This window comes from Rhinopithecus bieti, unplaced genomic scaffold, assembly GCF_001698545.2.
Source record: "Rhinopithecus bieti isolate Rb0 unplaced genomic scaffold, ASM169854v2 scaffold_20154, whole genome shotgun sequence".
NCBI classification, from domain to species: Eukaryota; Metazoa; Chordata; class Mammalia; order Primates; family Cercopithecidae; genus Rhinopithecus; species Rhinopithecus bieti.
In genome coordinates this window covers 62830-68986 of record NW_016809732.1, presented here as the reverse complement: position 1 = coordinate 68986, position 6157 = coordinate 62830, and the positions used below count along the sequence as shown (strand labels likewise).

The 6157-nt window shown below is 43.4% G+C and overlaps 1 pseudogene; it reads left to right on the top strand.

Moving 5' to 3' along the window:
* Window positions 1-5941, top strand: part of LOC108540888 (NADH dehydrogenase [ubiquinone] 1 beta subcomplex subunit 4 pseudogene) — a 13553-nt pseudogene extending 7612 nt beyond the window's left edge.
* Window positions 5942-6157: the final 216 nt, after the last annotated feature.

Sequence of the window (6157 nt, the reverse complement as noted above, 5' to 3'; positions counted from 1 at the left end):
TTGTAACATACAAAAATTAATATATATGACAACACAAAAGAGGAAAGGAATGGAATTATATGAGCTAAAAAAAAATGACACCAAACAAAAAAGAGATACAAAAAAATACAAAAAGAAAAAAAAAAGACACCAAACAGTAACTTGAGTCCATAAGAATAAATGAAGAGTGCCAGAAATGATAAATGTATAGGCTAAAATAGTACTCTAAGGCGGGGCATGATGGCTCACACCTGTAATCCCAGCACTCTGGGAGGCCGAGGCAGGATGTTTGCTTGAACCCAGGAGTTGGTGACCAGACTGGGCAATATGGCAAAAACTTCTCTACAAAAAATTTAAAAATTAGCTGGGCGGGTGCAGCACACCAACATGGCACGAGTATACATATGTAACAAACCTGCACATTATGCACATGTACCCTAGAACTTAAAGTATAATAAAAAAAAAAAAAAAAAAATTAGCTGGGCATGGTGCTGTGCACTTGTAGTCCCAGCTACATAGAAGTTTCAGGCAGGAGGATCACTTGAGCCCAAGAGGTCAAGGCTGCAGCGAGGCATGTTTGTACCACTCTACTTAGGCCTGGATGCAGAGTAAGACTCTGTCTCAGAAAAAAAAAAGAGAAACACACAAAAAGATACTATACATGTTTTTCACCTTTCTTCTCCTCACTTCTTTAAAAGAGGTAAGACTGTATAAAGCAATAGTTGTAACACTGCACTGCTGAGATTACAACATAGACATAATATGTGAGACAATAACAGCACAAAGGGAAGAGCAAATGAAGCCATATTAACGGAACAAAGCTTCTATATTTTAATGGAATTCAACTAGTTTTCTGTTTTGCTTTTGTTTTTGTTTTTTTTGGAGACAGAGTCTCACTCTGTCAACCAGGCTGGAGGAGTGCAGTGGCGAGATCTTGGCTCACTCCAAGTTCCGCCTCCCGGGTTCATGCCATTCTCCCGCCTCAGCCTCCCGAGTAGCTGGGACTACAGGCGCCTGCCACCATGCCCAGCTAATTTTTTTGGTACTTTTAGTAAAGATGGGGTTTCACCGTGTTAGCCAGGATGGTCTTGATCTCCTAACCTCATATCCGCCCACCTCAGCCTCCCAAAGTGCTAGGATTACAAATGTGAGCCACCATGCCCTGCCTCAACTAGTATTTATATAAAGTAGATTGTGATAAATTAAGATGCATACTGTAATCCCTAGATCAATCATTTAAAAAAATAACAAATAGCACAAAAAAGCCAGAAGACTCAATGAAAGAATTTAAACGGTACACTAGAAAATAATCTATTTTGACTAGGCACAGTGGCTCATACCTGTAATCCCAGCACTTTGGGAGGCTGAGGCAAGAAGATTGCTTGGAGCCAGGAGTTCGAGAATAGCGCTGACAATATTGTGAGACCCTATCCCTACAAAAGGGTAAAAAAATTAGCCGACTGGGCTGGGCCCGGTGGCTCACGCCTGCAATCTCAGCACTTTGGGAGGCCAAGGCAGGTGGATCCCCTGAGGCCGGGAGTTCGAGACACACCTAAACAACATGGCAAAACCCCATCTCTACTAAAAAAAAAAAATACAAAAATTAGGCCAGGCATAGTGGTTCACGCCTGTAATCTTAGCACTTTTGGAGGCTGAGGCAGGCCGGATCATGAGGTCAGGAGTTCGAGACCAGCCTGGCCAACATGGTGAAACCCCATCTCTACTAAAAATACAAAAATTAGCTGGGTATAGGGGCGTGCTCCTGTAATCCCAGTTACTCAGGAGGCTGAGGAAGAAGAATCGCTTGAACCCAGGAGACAGAGGTTGCAGTGAGCAGAGATCGCGTCTCTGCACTCCAGCCTGGGTGACAGAGCGAGACTCCGTCTCAAAAGAACAAACAAGCAAACAAAATTAGCAGGGCATGGTGGCAGGCACTTGTAATCCCAGCTACTTGGGAGGCTAAGGCAGGAGAATCGCTTGAACCTGGGAGGCAGAAGTTGCAGTGAGTCAAGATCGTGCCACTGTACTCCAGCCTGGGCAACAAGAGCAAAACTTCGTCTCAAAAACCAAACAAAACAGGCCGGGCATGGTGGCTCACGCCTGCAATCCCAGCACTTTGGGAGGCTGAGGTGGGCAGATCACAAGGTCAGGAGTTCAACACCAGCCTGGCCAAGATGGTGAAAAACCCTGTCACTACTAAAAATATAAAAAATTAGCCGGGCGTGGTGGCGGGTGCCTGTAATCCCAGCTACTCGGGACGCTGAGGCGGAGAACTGCCTGAACCCAGGAGGCGGAAGTTGCAGCGAGCCAACATCGTGCCACTGCACTCCAGCCTGGGTGACAGAGCGACACTCCGTTTCAAAACAAAACAAAGCCGGGCGCCGTGGCTGACGCCTGTAATCCCAGCACTTTAGGAGGCTGAGACAGGTGGATCACGAGGTCAAGAGATCCAGACCATCCTGGCTAACACGCTGAAACCCTGTCTCTACTAAAATACAAAACAATTAGCCAGGCATAGTGGCGGGCACCTGTAGTCCCAGCTACTCAGGAGGCTGAGGCAGGAGAATGGCGTGAACCCGGGAGGCAGAGCTTGCAGTGAGCTGAAATCGCGCCACTGCACTCCAGCCTAGGCGACTGAGTGAGACACCGTCTCAAAACAAATAAATTAATTTAATTAACAAAACAAAAAATTAGCCGACTGTGGTGATGCAGGCTTGTGGTCCCAGCTATTAAGGAAGCGGAGGTGGGAGAATCACTTGGGCCGAGGAGTTCAAGGTTACAGTGAGCTACGATCACACCACTGCATTCCCAGTCCAGCCTGGGTAATACAGTGAGGCCTTTTCTCAAATAAAGGGGAAAAAAAAGAGAAAATAATCTATTTAATAAATATTGCTGGGCATGTTGGCTCACATCTGTAATCTCAGCATTTTGGCAGGCCAAAGTGGGTAGATCGCTTGAGCCCAGGAGTTTGAGACCAGCCTGGACAACATAACGAAACCCTGTCTCTACAAAAAAATACAAAATTAGCCAGGGGTGGTGTTGTACACCTGTAGTCCCAGGTACTGGGGAGGCTGAGGTTGGAGGATCACCTGAGCCTGCGGAAGTCGAGGCTGCAGTGAGCCATGATCATACCACTGCACTCCAGCCTGGGTGACAGATTAAAATCCTGTCTCAAAAAAAATTTTTTTTTAAAATATCAACCACAGGCTGACAACTCCCCAATCTGCCCCAGTCTAGACTTTTCTGAAATTCAAGTGCACTTCTGACATCCACCCTTAGACATCCAATGGTTATCTTAAATGTAACATATCCAACAGAAACTCATCTTGTCCCCATTGCCTGCTCTATCCATACAGTCTTTCCCATCACTGTAACTGACAACATCCTTTCAGCTGATCAGGCCAAAACTTTGGAGTCATCCTTGAGTCTTCTCTCTCACACCCTCAGATTCAATCCTTCAGTGAATGCCGTAGCCTCTACCTCCAGAAAGACTTCTTACCACCTCCACTGCTATTATCCTAGTCGAAGCTACACTCATCTCTCACCTGGGTAACGACAAAAGTCTCCTGATTAGTCTCCCAGCTTCTGCTCTTCCCCTTATATGCACACAGTCTATTCTCAAGCAGCAGCCAGCTTGATCCTTTCTAAAACATTAGTCAGATCACTTTTCCTCCACTCAAAAGTCTCTAATGGCTCCCATCACACTTTGTGGAAAACCCAAGTCTTCAACTGGCTTTCTAGTTGTTCCTCAAGCTTACAGGCATGTTCCCAGCCCTAAGCATTTGTATTGGCTGTTCACTCTGCTTAAAAGCTCTTCCCACAGATATCCTACGGCTCACTCTCATTTCAAGTCAAGTCTTTGTTCAAATGTCACTTTCTCAATAAGGTCTTCACTGACTATCTTATTTAAAATTTCAATCCCCACCCCACTCCACCCCACTTCTTTATTCCCACAATACTTAGCAACTTCTAATATAATATCTAACTATGGTTTTAATTTGTTTCTTGTCTCTCTCTACCACTAGAATATATGCTACATGAGGACAGTGATTTTATTACTCTATCTCCCATACCTAGAACATAGTAATAAGCACTCAATAAATATTTACGAAACTAGTGAAGAAAATAAAAAGAAAAGCGAAACTGACTTCAATTTTCTTCTGAAATCTCTATTTTTTAAATCTTTCAGCACATAAAACAATGAAGTCAGAAAGCATGCAAAAGTTGAAACTATTTCTTACCAAAGTCCATTCTATCTTTTGGTTTCTCTGAAGCAAACCCAAAAGGAGATTAGCCAAATAAGGTGATGTTTCTCTGGGAATACTGGGGAAAGGAAAACACAACCACCTAAGTGATAAGTTTATATATATAAACAACATTAATTTTGCCTTCCATATAGTAAACTAAAACATATATGTGGTTTCACAAATACCAATACATTTATACCAAGAAGACCATGTAAGAGTCATCTAAAGAAGGAAAAAAAAGCACTAAACTGCCTTTGAGAAATAGCATCAAATTGAGAAGATTCCTGTACTGTGCTTGTTGTTATCTGAGTATCTGCAGGAGTAAGGCACCTCACAAGCCCAATGTGGAGTTTTACCATGACTTCAATCTTGCACTAATAGTTGCTATAATGTTCTCTATTACAAAATAGCCACCTCCATTTCCATCTGGAAAAGGGCAGCACTTAAACACGAGTGAGAACTAATACAACTTCCTAACATCCAATATGAAAACAACAAGCAATAGGAAAATGAGTGAAGTAATAGAAGTACACAATTCAAAGAATAAGAATTACAAAATATATTAAACAGGCTGGGCACGGTGTCTTATGCCTGTAATCCTAGCACTTTGGGAGGCCAAGGTGGGTGGATCACTTGAGGTCAGGAGTTCAAGACCAGCCTGAACAACATGGTGAAATCCTGTCTCCACTAAAATACAAAATCAGCCGGGCGTGGTAGCCTGCCTGTAGTCCCAGCTACCTGGGAGGTTGAGGCAGGAAAATGGCTTGAAATCGGGAGGTGGACGCTGCAGGGAGCCAAGATCATGCCATTGCACTCCACCCTGGCAATAGAACAAGACTCTATCTCAAAAAAAAAAAAAAAAAAAAAAAAAAAAAAAAAAAAAAAAAAGGGGCAAAACTCCCAAATAAAAAAAAAAATCCAAATTAAATTAAAAACTAAGTGGTCCTTATGCATTTGTGCAGCATCAAATCCACTAACATTCTGTGTTGGTAAAATGAGGGAAAAGGGGCAGTCTTCTATCTTGCTGTATTCACTGGGATAGCCTATTTGGAAAGTGTATCTTTTGGTCTGACAATTCCATTTCTAGGAATCCAAACTAACAAAATGCACACAAAGGTGTACACACACACACACATACACACACACACACAAACATATATACATACACACTTCACTAGAGCCTGTTTGTAGTGACCAAAAAATGAAAACAGGGATCTGATTAAATAAAATAATGTACATCTATGGGACTCTCTGTGGCATTTAAAAGCATACAGTGGCAGGTGCAGCTGTGCCCTGGGTCACCAAGATATCGTTCCCAAAGTATACTCCATCGCGCCTGGCCACTCTGCCCCCAGCCCTCGACCCAGCCAAATACGACATATCTCCAGAAACCCGAAGGACGCAAGTTGAGCCATTGGCCATAAGAGTCCGGCTGAAACGAGAGTACCTGCTTCAGTACAACCACCCCAACTGCAGAGGGCTCATCGAAGATCCTGCCTTGATTCGTTGGACCTATGCAAGATCAGCAAATACCTACCCTAATTTCAGACCCACTCCTAAAAACTAACTCTTGGGAGCTCTGTGTGGACTTGGACCCCTCTTCTTCTGCTATTATGTTTTCAAAACTGACAGGGACAGGAAAGAAAAGCTCATCCGGGGAGGAAAATTGGGTCAGACATTTAATCTCTCATGTTAAGTCTGTCGATGACTATGTGTACTCCTGCCTAAATAGTCTATTAATCATTAAAAAACAACAAAAAAAAGCATACAGTTGGCCAGGTATGGTGGCTCACACCTATAATCCCAGCACTTTAGGAGGCCAAGGTGGGAGGATCACTTGAGGTCAGGAGTTCAAGACCAGCCTGGCCAACATGGTGAAACCCCGTCTCTACTAATAAAAAAAAAAAAATACAAAAATTAGCCAGGTGTGG